Source organism: Macaca fascicularis, chromosome 4 (assembly GCF_037993035.2).
Source record: "Macaca fascicularis isolate 582-1 chromosome 4, T2T-MFA8v1.1".
NCBI lineage: Eukaryota > Metazoa > Chordata > Mammalia > Primates > Cercopithecidae > Macaca > Macaca fascicularis.
This window is the reverse complement of record NC_088378.1, coordinates 142,347,167-142,364,261: the sequence shown is the minus strand read 5'-3', so window position 1 is coordinate 142,364,261 and position 17,095 is coordinate 142,347,167. Positions and strand designations below refer to the sequence as shown.

General features: G+C 43.5%; 2 long non-coding RNA genes across 5 annotated transcripts in view; both read right to left on the bottom strand.

The window, feature by feature from the left end:
- Positions 1-759: 759 nt before the first annotated feature.
- Positions 760-5,163, bottom strand: LOC141410138 (uncharacterized). Its single transcript, XR_012434053.1, has 2 exons — positions 5,007-5,163; positions 760-4,079 (listed from the first exon to the last, which is right to left on the bottom strand). It is a non-coding gene; the product is annotated as an uncharacterized lncRNA (long non-coding RNA).
- Positions 5,164-5,369: 206 nt separating this feature from the next.
- Positions 5,370-17,095, bottom strand: part of LOC141410136 (uncharacterized) — a 37,720-nt gene continuing 25,994 nt past the window's right edge. For all 4 annotated transcript variants that reach the window (XR_012434051.1, XR_012434048.1, XR_012434049.1 and 1 more), the window contains exons 2-3: positions 10,709-10,824; positions 5,370-9,533 (exon numbers count right to left, since the gene is read on the bottom strand). This is a non-coding gene — a long non-coding RNA (uncharacterized lncRNA). The remainder of the gene's footprint in view (positions 9,534-10,708; positions 10,825-17,095) is intronic.

The window sequence follows — 17,095 nt, the reverse complement described above, 5'->3', positions numbered from 1 at the left end:
CAGGTTCAAGCGATTCTTCTGCCCCAGCCTCCTGAGTAGCTGGAACTACAGGTGCATGCCACCACACCCAGCTAATTTTTGTATTTTTAGTAGGGACGGGGTTTCACCATATTTGGCCAGGCTGGTCTTGAACTCCTGACCTCATGATCTGCCCACCTCAGCCTCCCAAATTCCTGGGATTACAGGCATGACCCACCACACCTGGCTGACTATGGGTCACTTTGACACAGGATTTTTCTCAGCCACTTGCCAGTCCAAGACCTCTGAGGCTGGTGATTCCCCACCCCCCACCCCAGGCCTCACTAGGGTGGGGGTCACCACAGGAGACGCCCCATTTACTCAGCCCATTGGGCCACGCCTGGCTTGCACTCCAGCGTGGATCCTGTGGCCGCCACAACTGTGTGCTCAGCCCCTGATGGGAGGGAGTGTCTGAGCAAGCAAGTGCACAACCCAGCCAGCCATTCCAAGCTCCGGCACAGGAGTGGGCTCTGTGTGGGGCTTGCAGCTGGATCCCCCTGACGTCTAGGTGAGGGGGTACATACAGGGTGGTGCCCAGGCAGTGGTGCCTGCAACTCTGAAGCCCCCAAGGAGGTGTTACGGCATGCTAATTAGCTCTTTTAGTCCCACTCATTAACAGCTCTGTCAGCTCTGTTGCCACTTCCCATCATAAGGGGTGGCTGCCCTCAGCAGGCAGAGGGCCACAGTGGGTTCCCAGTTCTTGTCCCCTGTCCAAGAAGAATGAGGTTACACAGACAGTTGTAGGGTGAAGAGGGTAAAGAATAACTTTATTGAGTGATGAAACAGCCATCAGCAGAGAGGGGATGCGAGGGTGGTTTCTTACCCCAACCTGAAGGCCGGGGAGTCCCTCTGTGTATCTGAATCTTGGGCTTTTATAGGCACAGGTAGCACTGCATAGGGCATCATTCAATTGGCTTAAAAGCATTATTCAGAAAGAATCAATTGGGAAAAAGTGGGCAAACAGGAACAGAAATTCTCACTTTGAGTTGTGGGTTTCATACAGAACAAGCAGCCCAGTGTTCAGGCTTCAGGCTGTTTTTGGCTTGAAGGTGCGATTTCACTGGGCACCTGCCCCTATCTGCCTAGGGATTTGCCTCCTGCCACTATCAACTTCAAGCCCCTTAGCTCCCTGTAGTTGCCCTCATGAGGACTGTGGCAAATGCAGTAGACTCCAGTTCAGTCTCTGTGCCTGGAGAAGAAAGGGAAGCTGCTCAGAGCCCACCGGAGGTGACTCATAGGTGGCCAGTGGACAAATATGGGGGTCAGCAGGACAGCATGGTTACTTGGGCTCAGCAGTCAGACTGTTTCCTTAGAATCATGAATCAGCCCACTGAGAGTCAACGAATCTCCTACTGACCTCAGTTTCCTTGTCTGAAAAATGGGGTTGAAAGTTGTCCCTATGTCATGGGGCTCTTGTGAAGTTTAAATGATTTAATTCCTGTAAATCCCTTAGGAAAGTGACTGACACTTTTATTAATGCAGAATTCTGTAAAAGGGAGGGACCCATCCATTTAGCTCCTGTTTCCTTATTCCAAGTGTGAAGAGGACCAGCTCTCCCCAACACTTCTCCTGACCCCCCTTCCATGCCTGCAGGTGGAGCGCTGTTCTGCTCCTTACAACCCACAGGGTGGGGGCAACCAAGAAAAGGCCAGGGTGGTGCCAGTATGAGGAAGTCACAGAGCAATACACACAAACACACCCACACATGCTATGCTTATATACATCAATGTGCACATACATATACAAAAACCCATACATGCTTATAAACACACACATATATACAAATCTACATACATACAGATGTGTATACCTTATACATCTACATGTACACACAGAGACACATGCACATTACACACTCCCTTCAGATTTGCCATTTCAAGCACTGGCTTATTCCCACTTAATCTCTTATAAGCAACTTAGGAATCTGAAAGAGAAGGACCTGAGAATTTTTGTCCCATGAGAAACAGACCCATTTCCCCAGGACTCTGGGAGTTCCTGAGCCTCATGTAGCCCTGTGCCTGAAAGCTCAGGGAGGAGCAGAAAAAATGCTCACTCAGATCCAGGTCCTAGTGTCAGGGGCAGCCACAGGAACTGACTTTCCCTGGGTATTGAGGATCTGGGAGTCCAGGTCTCCTTCTTCCAACCAAACCTGTGGCTGCTCAACCTCCCCTCCATAGCCAGGGGCCCCTTCCAGGCTTTGCTGCATAGCAGGAGTCTCCACAGGGGCTCCAGAAGGAAAAGGGGCAGAAGTTTAACCCCTTCGGGTGAGGCACCCGTAGGTGAGAATAAGAAAACCCAGAGTAACATTCTGCATCTGAACTCTTGTTCCTCCAGAACACAGCTCCTGTAACCACAGCCCCAGTGATCACAGCTCCAGCAACCACAACGCCAGTGACTACAGGTCAGTGGTTACTTGTGGCTGGGAAATATTTCCCTGATAGGGATGGTGGGCTCAGAAGTTGGCTCTCAGAAAGGAAGGATAGGTGAGGGGTGCTGACCCCCCAGCCTCAGCCCTAACTCTGCTGAAAATCTCCAGAAGGGCCCCTCCTCTCCTTTCCCTGAGAAGTGGCTCTCTGCCTACATCCATCTCCTTACCCCATCTCAGGGTGAGGAGCCCCTCATGCTGTACATGGCATGTTTATCTTTGCTATTCTCCAGAAGGCACCACCACAGCCACTCCCTTCTAGAAGGTTCCATCTCCTGCAGGCCTGGTGTCCACAAGCTCTATGGTCCCTCTTCATTATGTTACCAGGTCAGTGTGATTTCCACAGGGCCCAGAACCCTAGAGTTCATCTGTGCACCGGGAGGCTCTGTGGAAGAGAAAGCAGAAAGGGCCCAGGCACAGGCCTGTTGAATGGTATCTACTCCAATGACAAAGGCAAAGGCACCATAACTCTTGATGCTTTGGCTGCTGCCAGGGCAAGGCAGGCAGCATGCCTGAAGGAACGCAGCCGAAGCCTAGCAGGGATGCAAGGAAAGGGCCTTGGAGCTCAGTGCACACATTCTCCTTCAGAGTTAAGAACCTCTTCAAAATTTCTCTTATCAAGCCACCAGTCAGTGTTTCTAGATAAATGTTAGTTACTGAGATTTATAGCTGCCGGATCTCCAGTGGGAAAGGTCAGAAGTGTGAGAAACCTTTAAGAGTCCATAAAAAAAGCCCACTGGTCTCCTGGAAGCAGTTCCATCTCATCAAACACTTTAAAAAATGGGGCAGGTAGCACTGCCCAAGGGACGCAAGATGGGAAGCTCCCCAAATCCACATCTCTTGCTTGTGGGGGAGCCATCCTCAGCACATCGGCCCTACCCAACCAACAGTAGATACCAACATCCCTATGATGGATGAGCTATGGGGAAGTCCCCCCAATCTGGAGAATTGGCCCCCAGTGGGGACTTGGGGAGGGCTGAGTTGGGGAGCTGTGGGAGGTCATCACCAGTGGGGCTCAAGCTTTCCCCTCCAAGCTCCAAGGATCTCCGCAGCCACAGGATGCATTCCTTCTCCACTTAGATCTTGTCTCTCTGTGAAGTACCCATTCGCCTTCCATTTCTACTTGGTGTAGAATGTAGGGGGCAATGAATGAGACTGCGTATTGCAGAGGGTCCACGTCCAAGCACAGGCAGTTGTAACTGTAGTAGCCACACCACCAGTACCTGTGGTTCCTGCCAGCCCCTCCATTGCCCAGGCCAGGCAGTGTCAGTCTGGCAGACGCACCCCCAAGGACTCTCCCTCATGGTGTCTGCTCCTCTACCCCACCCTTCTGCTCTCACAGCTGCTCCTTAGGTGACATTCACACTTAGACAAAGTTGTCTGGTCCCCTGATTATGATCTCCTTTACTTGCTGTCAGCTGTGCCTGGGAAGTGGTCTATGCTTAGTTCCAGGATACAATGAAAAAGCACTGGACGGGCAGGTACAGTCTTGGGCTTTACCATGAACTGTGTTGTTCGGGCAAGTTGTCTAACCTCCACAGCTCTGTTCATCTTGTATATATGGGTCGGGGGGTGAAGACTATGAGCCCACAGGTCTGCTTCTTTGCTCACTGTAACAGATTCTAAGTGCAAATCCCTGAAACAGGATCACAGTATACAACATTAACATAAGAGGGTACATTATGCACAGTACAGCTTTCCTTGAGGTTCTACAGAATGCAAACCTTAAGTAGCAACCCTCTGCTGAAAAATCCTCTAATGAATTTCAAGGTTAAATATAAACTGTGGAATTGTTCTGCCTAGAGTAGTCACACCCTCCTCTGGGGTCCCACAGTTCACAGGCTCAAAACTCCTGATCCAACAGTTACACGCTGCACCAACTTTCAGACTCTCTCTCCTAGTAGGCAGTGAGCCCCTAGAAGGCAGGGACTATGTAACAATGGCCTGGCAATTTTGTTGAATAGCTGCTCCTGTCAGGATCAGCTCATAAAAAGCCAAGCACTGCTCAGCTTTTATTATGCCTCTCACTGATTTATACCTTCATTTGGCATTCAAGAACTTGTTCCAATAGTGCCAAACAGTTGGGAGATATTTACTAAAAATTATTGAACTGCAGTCTATCCTCTGAATCCACTGTGCTCAATCCCACCACACACCCTGCTGCTTCCTAACTTCTAGCTGCTTGGAATGTCTTTCTTTCATTTTCTTCATCCACTCAAATGGTACACATCCCTCAGGTTCCATGCAAAGTTCCATCTCATTCATGAAACTCCCTGACCACTGGGATATCTGGCCTATGAACTTCAGCAAACTATTTCTCTGCATTTCATTTGGCATTTGAGGAGGGACTGGTCTCTGACGTCTCTTGGTATGCCTCACAGAGTCAGTAAAGTGTTTCCAGACCTATGGGTACCACCCCATATTGTTAGCTCTTTGAGGATACACACTAGATTATACTTTTCTGGTTCTCCACCCTGAGCACCCAAAAGGCAGATGATAGGTACATCTCGGCTCCAAAAAGACTGCTGAACATGGAATGAATTAATGTCACACAGAAACTGACCTGGTGACCAGTCTGGGCCAGTTCACTCACATGACTGTAGGGGCTGGCAAGTACATAATTTTCAGGTTAGACTGGCAGGCTGGAGATCCAGGGAAGAGCTGACGCTGCAGCCTGAGGTCACAGGTAGCAGTGTTGCTGGGTTGCTGCACATTCTTTACTGTGAGATTTAGAAAAACTGTCAATTTATCATTATCCTAATAGTCAAAAATTTAGATAGCCTATTTGCTTTTCTTTTGTTCTTATTGTTGGTGTGTTGTTATTCCTGTGAAAATCATAATTGTGCAGTGTTTTGATATCTATGAATTCAAAAACTTAAACAGAATATTAGGAACAGTAATAATAAAGTGACAAGCTTTGGATACCTTTTTGTTTCTGAATATTGTAAACATGAATCTTCTGGATCTCAGAGGGAACAAGGAAGCAATGACATTAATAATGAATCATAATCTGGAACACCTGATATTGTACAAAAAGCATAACAACTGGAAATGCCTTTGCAACTGCATAAGTTAGTTCAAGGAAACAATTAATTTGCATTTCTAAAATTTAAAAAATCCCCAATAACTTCTGACAAAACTCACAGATGGCTTATTATTGCTAGCAATGTCAATACTGGATGCAAATCATGCTCAAAAGCTGTGTGAATAGCCAAAAGTGCTAAGCACATTCTGTCAGTGCTCATAATTCAAGGAAAACATTAGCAAAATTCAAAGAGAAAAACTTGAAAAATATTAAGAACAGCTTTCTACAATAAAGTATTTGAAAAAAGCAACACACTGGAAAAATGCCATCAGATGTTAGTATACAGTTTAGCCAAATGTGTAATTAAATACAGCATGTTACATCATTAAGTAGAAGCTTTTAAACAATTATACATAGTGCATTTTATCACAGTAGATTAATGGTTCTGCTGGTTGCAAACCATATTCTACATAATAAGACAACTTTTGGAAAATTTATTAATCCAAGCAATAAATCATTATCAGTGAAGTGTCAAGCATTTCACACAATGTATTTAAGTTTTAGTTCCTTAAATACATAAGACTTACAGGAAAATGGGTTTTTGTTGATCTGAGGAACTCAAACATACCAACCTTACTCATCAGTGCTGAAGAAAAATAGCTTTAATGTGAGATAGCTGTATGATGGTACAGATAGGGCCAGTATATGCAATGAAGAAAGTTCAGGGTTTCACCAAAATTTTAGCAAAATTTCAGGGTTTAAAAATCTAGAATATTATCGCAGAAGTCACATGACTGTCTCACATTTACTCTTCCTCGTGTCCTGATCCTGCTGACTTGTCCACATGGGCAACTAGGAAGCTGGCACAACTGTACTTCTTTGTTCACTTTGGTCACCACCATTAGCTCTGCTGTTGGGCTGCCCATGTGTAGGCAGATTTCATGAAAATATCAGGTTCCCTAAGCAACATGAACTGGGAGGCTCAGAGAGGGGAGATTTCCTTAGTCACTGACTTACTGAGGGATTGACTCAAGATTCCCAGGCACTAGACAAAAGTAGTCGGGAAAGGAATCATTTCCTGATTGCCTGTTGGGGAAAAAAGAAACTATTCTTTGGATAGAACCGTCTGGATGGACTCTTAACACAGTAAAGTGAAGGCAGTACATTCTTCTTCTCAGAAGGACGGCAGATGGAGCACCATGCATCCCCACAGAGGGGCTGTCCTGCGGTCCTTACAGGAGTTGCCAAGCTCCCAGAATCTCCTCCTGCTGCTGTCCCCACCCTGCCTGAAAGAGGTGAGGAGGATGATGGGGAGGGAGGCAAACAGACTCGGGATAAGAGGAGTGAGTGCCCTGGTAAAACCAATTACTTAGTTAAACCTTTGGCCAAAACTCTAGGAAGGGAGGCACAAAACAAACAGTATTTGTTTGTTTGTTTTGCTTCTCTAGGTAAAGGTTTAACTTCAGCATGGGTAAAACTATTCTTTCCTTCTTTTTTCTCTCCCAGAGTTCTCACCACCTCCTCCCAGGCTAAACCCTTCATGTTGCAGGAGACAGAGAATCCCAGGTAAGACCTGGACTTTTTCTCCCCGCTCCCTTCCTTCCTTTTTTCACCGTGTGTGTTCAGGATAAGTTATCTTGGTTTTGTTTCTGGAGGGAAAAGGGCAGAGGCCCTGACTTGAATCTCAATCACATTTCTACACACAGTACCTGAAGAGACAGAATAGCAGAGGGGTGGGAACAATTAACATTGCTCTATAGGCTTTAGAATGGAGAAAACATAATGCCCACTCTTTTTTCTTTTACCCAAATCCAACTTCAGTTTTCTCTCCAACTCTCTAAAACCACCACCAATACTATTATCATATCATGTGTAGTACTTGGGGGGTGGTGAAAGGCTGAGTGTGAATCATGTTCAGATAGCAGGGTGTTAAACGAAATAGTTCCTCACATCAATGCCCGAAGTCATCCTTGGTCACAATAAAAGAGAATAGAGAGAAAAAAGTATGATTATTGTATTAGATAGTGGGGTTGCAGGGTTTTTTTATTTTTATTTTAAAAATTATTTTGTTATGATGATATCAATTTTTTAAGAAATAAAAGAATGGAAAAAGTTGACGGGATTTCATAATGCAAAGAAAAAAGCAAAACAAAAAACAACAAAAAGCAAACAAAATAAAAATTTATATGTAATACCAAATTTAATCCCTTCGTAACTCTGTGAAGTGGGTCAGTACTGATGGGTCAGCTTAACTAACAGATACTAGGAATAGATCCAAAAATAACCAGCCATGATCGTATAGCTTGTGGAACCCAAGTTCTGTGACACTCAGCCCAGTGTTCCACGTACAATGGCAACCTAAGCGAGGAGGGGGCCTCAGAGATGAGGTGGCCGACCCTTGCAATGTTGATATTCTCCAGCTTTCTCAGAGCAAGTGGCTGAATCTCTTTCGTGACAGACAACTCACCACCTACCAAAGCAGCCCATTTTATTAAGTCTAATTTTTAAAAAAGATCCTTATGATGAGCACAATTCTGTCTCTCTCATACTCTATGGAAACGACCAATTTCTAACCTCTATGTCACCAAGAATAAGTATAAATCTTCACATAATAGCCCTCCAAATATGTGAAATCTCTATAGTCATAGCCAGGTATATTGCATCAAAATAAATGGCTATTTTCTGCAGGAGGGTTGGTCCAAATGTCCTAGCCCACCATTACTAGAAACAAGAAGTCCTCCCTATTTTTTGAATAACTATATTTATTTGCTCAAATCATACTTATTAGGGGCCTGCTATCTGCCATGCAGTGGGGATGCAGCAATACACACGTCAAATAGATATGCATTTGGAGTGTGGAAGTGGGTGCCCACCCTAGTCGGGGAGCATCTCAGGATGTCCTCCTTGAGGAGATGACATGTCAACTGAGCCCAGAGGACAACAGGAGTTGACAGGGAAGAGTATTTCCTAAAGGGAGAAGCTGGAGGCAGCTGTAGTGAGGTGCTGATGAGTTCTGGCCACCACCTGGACCACCTAGATTTGATGTTTCTCCACCCCCACTTAGTTGTGTGACCCTGGACAAGTTCCTCACCCACTGCGTGCTTTAGAACCCTCACTGTGAAACAGGAGGTGTGACAGGAATGTTGTGAGGATTGTTTGAGTGAATACATATGAAGGACTTAGGACAAGCCTGGCACATTGTTAATGCTCAATCAATGTTTGCTCTCGCGACTGGAGGGAAACAAGGTAGCAGGCAGGAGCAGGGAGTGTGCAGACAGTTCCTGCTAAGCCTTGTAAGTCATTCATGGCCCAGCACTGTAACCAGAGAAGTGAGGATGAGACTTCCACTTTGAGAAAGGCTTCTCTGGCCGCAGCATGTAGAGGAATGGGAGGGGATTAGAATGTGTGTGCATGGACTAGGTGGGAGGTAACTGCAGGGCCAGCATCTGTGGCACAGATTATCTCTCTTCATCCTGAACCCCTCCCTCTTCCTGTCTTGAATCCTTTTCCCATTCCTGACCACATCCTCTACCTGTCAGAAAGTCACAGGTGTTAAGGAAGAGATTTCTGAGCACACTTTGGACAGAAGTCATGATGATGGGGCCCATGACTAGGAACCTGCTGGGAGAGGTGGCCTGCAGTGTGTCTGGAGTACACGGGGGACCCTGGGAGCATCTTCTGTGGCTGTGGCCCAGGCAGGCCTGCATCACTTGGTGCTGTACCACTATCAGATCCACCACGGGAGCCATGTGCTGTCCATTCCACAAGGAGCTCTTTCAACAGGGAGATGTCAGGCCCAACTGGATTCTAGCCACCTTGGTCTCCAGTCTCCTACTCTCAAGCCCATGAGTGACAATCCAGCACAGGAAATTTGGTTCTGTGAGCAGCATCTATTGGCAGGATGACCAGCAATTCTTGTGTGTGGTTTGCAAAGATCTTACGGAGCACAAATGTTACGTAGTGCTGCAGAAGAACAATGCTAGGTTCCACAGGTAGTCTGTCCTTTTGTTGTCTTGTCTACACCACAGAACCTTTGGTCGACTTGCCTTATTATTGGTTTCAGTCCTATTACAAAACAACAACAACAACAAATTATTGTATTCTAAACACAGTTCTAAATGCAACAATAGTTTATCTTTTAATCCTGTATTATACAGTTTACAATTACTTGCAAATGCATAGTACCTCACTCCAAAAAACCTCAGGCATCCAGGCATCACAATTTCTCTCTCTGCATGACATAGAAACTTCCATGTCACTAGAGGATTTCACAATCCATATACAAATCCCCTGAAGACTTCTAGGTGTAAAGGAAGCATCACTGGACACAACACTGAAAATGGCAATAGGCCAGGCATGGTGGCTCATGCCTGTAATCCCAGAACTTTGGGAGGCTGAGGCAGGAGGATCACCTGAGGTCAGGAGTTTGAGACTAGCCTGGCCAACATGGTGAAACCCCGTTTCTACTAAAAATACAAAAATTAGGGGTGGTGGTGCATGCCTGTAGTCCCAGCTACCAGGGATGATGAGGCAGGAGAACTGCTTGAACCCTGGAGGCAGAGGTTGCAGTGAGCCAAGATCGCACCACTGCATTCCAGCCTGGGCAACAGAGTGAGACTCTGTCTCAAAAAAAAACAGGCAACAAAAGCCCTGGATAGATAGGGTTTTTTTTTTTTTAGGTGAGCTATAACATCTGGGCAAATAAAAACACTATGTTATTCCTAGAAAAATGATAGAAATCTAACTTAACCTTGTCAACATGGGGATTCATTATGTTATTCAGCAAACTAAAGGAACAGTAAGAATGTAACTGCATCTCAGGTACAACTAGAACCAGGGATTTGAATGCAACTAAGACTCCCCACCTTTTATTTTCTCTTCTCTAGATTAGCCCAATTTTTTACACATTTCCTGTATGAACTATAACTATAGCCATTTCTAGATTAATATCTCTTATCAGCAAAGCAAGACAGAGTTATTCTCTGGTCATGAAGAAGAGAATTCCAGAAAAGAGCTCTGAGTCAAAGGCCAAAATCCTGGCATATCTGGTGCTGTGCAGAGCTGAGAGACTGGCTGAAGAGTGTGTCAGCAGTAAGCTATCCTAGGCATAGGGCCTGACCTAGAAATCAAAAACCCTAATGTAGCAGTATTGCATCATCTATAGCCTAGATTATGCTGCAATGATATACAACTCCCATATCTCACTGGTATAAACCAACAAGGTTTCTTTTTCATGCTACCTGTTCATCAGGAGTTGCTGAGGGGGTCACTTGGAGTCACTTGGAGATCCAGGCTTGCCAAGCAGCCACTGTTTTCAGCACCAGCTATTGCCCTGCTAGTGGGCAAAGAGGGAGCTCTGGAAGAACATAAACCAGCAGTTAAATTCCCAGTCCAGAAGAAATACACATCACCCCTGCTAATACCTCATTACAGGGCACAGATGATGACAATAATGACCTCTCAGGCTTAAGGACCCTTCAACTCTGAGAGAGGATATCTAGTGGTCACTCAGTTACTATCCTGTCTTTCCCTCAGGTGGAAGTGGGTGTGGTTTCCAACACCCCTAGCTATGTCCCCTGTCCATGACAAAATCTTTGTAATCAAAAGTTTGAAGTATTTTGGAGTTCACAAGGGTATTTGTTTGCTGTTAAGACTCTTGCTCTCACTTCTACCTGACAAGAGAGAATTTGTATAGACTATTAGACATGTGACTATTTTTTTAAAGCACTAGGTATTTGGGGCAGGTCAACATGTTTCCCTATCAGAAATCACTCATAGATATGTTCTTTGAGGTCATGAATTCTATGAAATAAAAATAAAGAAAGTTATTGAGCCTCTCTTGGGTGCCAGCACCATGCTCAGTACTTTCCTTTTTTTCAGTATACTCACATTACTGATTATCCTTCATTTTAGTTATGATCAAAGCAAGAGTTGAAGGAATGTCCTTGGTTTAAGGCTACACCCTAGGAGGCAGAGTCAGAATTTAAATCCAGCTTTCTTTCATTTGAAAGACTGTGCTCTGTGCTGGACCACACTGTACAGTTTTTAAAGTGATCTAACGACGACAGCATCCATCAGTGAACTTTGAGTTTACCAAACAGGAAATTGCTTTTAATGGGTTCATCTACTGGCAGGGCTAGCTCAAGGTGAAATTTTTTGCCTCCTCTCCCTCTTTTTCATTCGATACGATTCTGCTCTATCATCCAGGCTGGACTGCAGTGGCATGGTCACAGCTCACTGCAGCCTCAAACCCCTGGCTCAAGTGATCCTCCCTCCTCATCTTCTCGAGTACCTGGGACTATGGGCACATGCCAACACACCTGCTGTTTAAAATTTTTTGTAAGGATGGGGTCTATGTTCCCTAAGGTGGTCTCAAACTCCTGGCCTCAAGCAGTCCTCCTGCCTCAATCTTCTGAAGTGCTGGGATTATAGGTATGAGCCACCATGCCCAGTCCCCTTCTCCCTCATTAAAAATATATTTTTAAATTTTTTTTCACTATTCAACTTCTATTTTAGGTTCAAGGAGTAGATGTGTAGGTTTGTTATATAGGTAAACTACAATGCCATAGGGGTTTTGTATACAGATAATTTTGTCGCCCAGGTCATCAGCGTAATACCCAAAAGGTAGTTTTTCAGTCTTTACCCTCCTTTCGCCCTCCACCCTCAGGTAGGTCCTGGTGTCTATTGCTCCCTTATGTCCATGTGTACTCAATGTTTAGCTCCCATTTAAAAGTGACAACGTATAGTATTTGGTTTTCTGTTCCTGCATTAATTGTCTTAAGATAATGGCCTCCAGCTCCATCCATGTTGCTGCAAAGGACATTATCTCATTCTTTATAGTTGTGTAGTATTCTATTCCATGGTGTATACACACATTTTCTTTCTTTTTTTTTTTTTTTTTTTTTTTTTTGAGACGGAGTCTCACCCTGTCGCCCAGGCTAGAATGCAATGGCATGATTTTGGCTAACTGCAACCTCTGCTTCCTAGGTTCAAACGATTATCTTGCCTTGAGTAGCTGGGATCATAGGCGCCCGCCACCATGCCCAGCTAATTTTTGTATTTTTAGTAGAGACAAGGTTTCACCATGTTGGCCAGGCTGGTCTCAAACTCCTGACCTCGCCGAACTCCACCCACCTCGGTCTCCCAAAGTGCTAGGATTACAGGCGTGAGCCACCACGCTTGGGCTTGTAGGTTGATTCCATATCTTTGCCATTGTGAATAGTGCCACAGTAAACGTATATGTGCATGTCTTTATGTAGAACTATTTATATTCCTTTGGGTATAGTAAAGGGATTGCTGGGTTAAACGGTAGTTTTAAGTTATCTGAGGAATTTCCAGACTGCTTTCCACAATGGCTGAACTAATTTACATTCCTATTTGCAGTGTATAAGCATTCTCTTTTCTCCACAACTTCACCAGCATCAGTTAGTTTTTGACTTTTTTAATAATAGCCTTTCTGACTGGTGTGAGATGGTATCTCATTGTGGTTTTGGTTTGCATTCCCCTAATTAGTGATATTAAGCATTTTTTTTTCTTATGTTTCTTTTGAAAAGTGTTCATGTCCTTTGCCCATTTTTTAATGGAGTTCCTTTTTGCTTACTAAGTTCCTTATAGATTCTGGTTATTAAATCTTTGTCAGATGCACAGTTTGCAGATATTTTCTCTCATTCTGTAGGCTGTTTACTCTGTTGACAGTTTCATTTTCTGTGCAGAAGCTCTTTAGTTTAATTAAAGCTTACTTGGCAATTTTTGGTTTTGTTGCAGTTGCTTTTGAAGTCTTCATCATGAAGTCTTTGCCAGGGCTGATGTTCAAAATGGTACTTGCTAGGTTTTCTTCTAGTATTTTCATAGTTTTAGGTTTTACATTTAAGCCTTTAATCCACTTTGAGTTGATTTTTATATATGGTGAAAGATAGGGGTTCAGTTTCATTCTTCTGCCTATGGCTATCCAGTTATCCCAGCACCATTTATTGAATAGGGAGTTCTTTCCCCATTGCTTGTTATTGTCAATTTTGTTGAACATCAGATGGTTTTAGGTATGTGGCTTTACTTCTGAGTTCTCTAACCTGTTCCATTAGTCTATGTGTCCGTTTCTGTACCAGTGCCATGCTGTCTTGCTTACTGTAACCTTATAATTTGAAGACAGGTAGTGTGATGCCTCCAGCTTTGTTCTTTTTGCTTAGGATTGCTTTGGCTATTTGAGCTCCTTCTTGGTTCCATATGAATTTTTGAATGTTTTTTTCCTAAGTCTGTGAAAAATGTCATTAGCAGTTTGAAAAGAGTAACACTGAATGTGTAAATTGCTTTGACCAGTATAGCGGTTTTAACGATATTAATTCTTCCTATCCAGGAGCATGGAATATTTTTTCCATTTGTTTGTGTAATCTGATTTCTTTGTGCAGTGTCTTGTAAAATTCTCATTGTAGAGATCGTTCACCTCTTTGGTTAGCTGTATTCCTAGGTATTTTATTCTTCTTGAGGCTACTGTGAATGAAACTGCATTCTTCACATGGTTCTCTGTTTAGATGTTACTGGTGTATAGAAATGCTACAGATTTTTGTAAACTGACTTTGTATCCTGAAACTCTGCTGACGTTCTTTTTCAGATCTAGAAGCCCTCGGGAAGAGACCATGGAGTTTTCTAGGTATAGAATCATTATCTGTGAAGAGAGATAATTTGACTTCCTCCCCTCCTATCTGGATGCCTTTTCTTTCTTTCTCTCACCTGACTGCTCCAAATAGAACTTCCAGTACTATGTTGAATAGGAGTAGTGAGACTGGGCATCCTTGTCTTGTTCCAGTTCCTAAATAGAATGCTTCTAGCTTTTGCCAATTCAATATTATATTGGCTTTGGGTTTGTCAGAGATGGCTCTTATTATTTTGAGGACTGTAACTTCAAACCTAGTTTGTTGAGGGTTTTTAACATGAATGAATGTTGAATTTTACCAAAAGCCTTTTCTGCATCTACATGTGGTTTTTGTTTTTAGTTCTCTTTATGTGATGAATCACATTTATTGATTTGGGTAGGTTGAGCAACTCTGCATTCCAGGGATAAAGCCTACTTGATCATGATGGATTAGCTTTTTGGTGTGCTGCTGGATCTCATTTGGTAGTATTTTGTTGAGGATTTTTGCACATATGTTCATCAGGGTTATTGGTCTGAAGTTCTTTTCTTCTGTTGTGTCTCTGCCAGGTTCTGGTATTGGAATGATGCTGGCCTCATAGACTGAATTAGGGAGGCGTCCCTCTTTCTCAATTTTTTTGGAATAGTTTCAGTAGGAATGATACCAGCTCCTCTTTACATGTCTGGTAGAATTTGGCTCTGAATCCACCTGGTCCAGGACTTTTTCTGGTTAGTAGGCTTTTTATTACTGACTCAATTTTTGGAACTTGTTATTGGTCTGTTCGGGGTTTCAATTTCTGGTTCAATCTTGGGAGGTTGTATGTTCCCAGGAATTTATCCATTCTTCTGGGTTTTCTAGTTTGTGTGCATAGAGGTGTTCATAATAGTCTCCAAGCGTTTTTTGTATTTTTGTGTGGTCAGTGACAACGTCCCCTTTGTCATTCCTGATTGTGTTTATTTAGATTTTCTCCCCCTCTGTTTATTAGTCTAGTTAGTGGCCTATCAACTTTATTTATTCTTTCAAAGAACGAACTTTTGCTTTCTTTGATCTTTTGTATGGTTTTTCTCATCTCCATTTTGTTCAGTTCAGCTCTGATTTTGGGTATTCTCTTCTGCTGGCTTTGGGGTTGATTTGCTCTTATTTACTTAGTTCCTCTACATGTGATGTTAGGTTGAGATCTATCTTTTTGATGTGGGCATTTAGCACTATTGTTTTCCCTTAACACTGCTTTAGCTGTGTCCCAAAGATTCTGGTATGTTTTTATCTTTGTTTTCATTAGTTGTTAACAATTACTTGATTTCTGCCTTAATTTCTCTTTGTTTACCCAAAAGTCATTCAGGAGTAGATTAATTTCCACTTAATTATATGGTTTTGAGAGATCTTCTTGGTGTTTATTTTTATGGCACTGTGACCCAGGAGTGTGGTTGGTATTTCAGGTTTTGTTTTTGTTTTTTGAGATGAGTCTCACTCTGTCAACCAGGCTGGAGTGCAATGGCATGATCTCAGCTCATTGCAACCTCCTCCTCCCAGGTTCAAGTAATTCTCGTGACTCAGCCTCCCGAGTAGCTGGGATTACAGGCACATGCCACCATGCTTGGCTAAGTTTTATATTTTTCAGTAGAGATGGGTTTTCACCATGTTGGCCAGGCTGGTCTCGAACTCTTGACCTCAAGTGATTTGCCCACCTCAGCCTTCCAAAGTGTTGGGATTACACATGTGAGCCACCACACCCAGCTGGTATTTCAGGTTTCTTGAATTTGTTGAGAATTGCCTTCTGGCCAAGAAAGCAATTGTGGTCAGTTTTAAGAGTATGTACCACCATGAGCAGCTGAGAAGAATGTATATTCTGTTTTTGTTGGATACAGAGTGCTGTTTCTGGTTTTCCATTTGCTTGATAGATCTTTCTCCATCCCCTTACTTTGAGGCTATTGGTGTCTCTGCACATGAGATGGGTCTCTTGAAGACACACAGTTGGGTCTTGCTGCTTTGTCCGACTTGCCACTCTCTGCCTATTAATTGAGGCATTTAGCTCATTTACATTCAAGGTTAATATTGATAGGTGCAGATGTGATCCCATCATCATGTTGTTAGTTGGCTGCTACGTAGACTTCATTGTTCATTTGCCTTATAGTGTCAGTGGTCTATGTACTCAAGTGTATTTTTATGACGGCCAGTATTGGTCTGTACATCTCAGGGTGGCTTAAAGCACTAGGAGAAAACATGCAGAACAGCCCAAGGTGAAGCTCATTTGGCAGCTGAGAGTGAGTTCACACCTTGTACTCTAAAATGAGGAGGTGCTCTTTTCTTCCCACTCTAATTAAAGAAGACTGAGAAACCCTTCAGCACTTCACCGCCCCCTCCCCCCCACCCCCACCCCCGCTACCACCACCAACTTTGTGGTAGGTTCCTGGCACTTGAACTCTCCACAGGCCCAGGAGAAAACAGCTTTCTTGAGGTCCTAAGGATACCTGATAATCATTCTCAGAGTTAATGGAATCTTCTGTATTTTCTGTGAATTTTGATTATCAACTTTTTTTTCTAACTTCTATGAGATTAGAGAATTGAAAGGCTGTCATATCACTGGAACTCAGTCAAAATGTGGTGTCTTCTCCAATATTGTCCAACTAGAAGATGTGGAAATCCCACCTGATATAAGAACTAAGAAATATGACTACAAACAAACTAAAGGGAAAATAAGAGAAGAACTTAAAGGAGAATATTTGGGAGTTTTAGGGAAGTCATAACTCTATTGAGCTAATGCCATCCATATGTCCAAGGGAAAGTGAACCTAAATTTACAGGGCAACTTCTGTGGGCCAGGTTCCTTCACACATAATTTCAAGTCATGCTAAAATGAATGCATCCAAGGAAAATTTTATCATACACAACTTATGATAAGGAAACTTATGCTTAGGAAGATTAATTAGGAGGTTAAGGTCACCAAGCCTCTAGACTGTTTAGCCAGGACCCAACCCAGGTCTGGCTTCTGTTTGGTTTTGGAGTA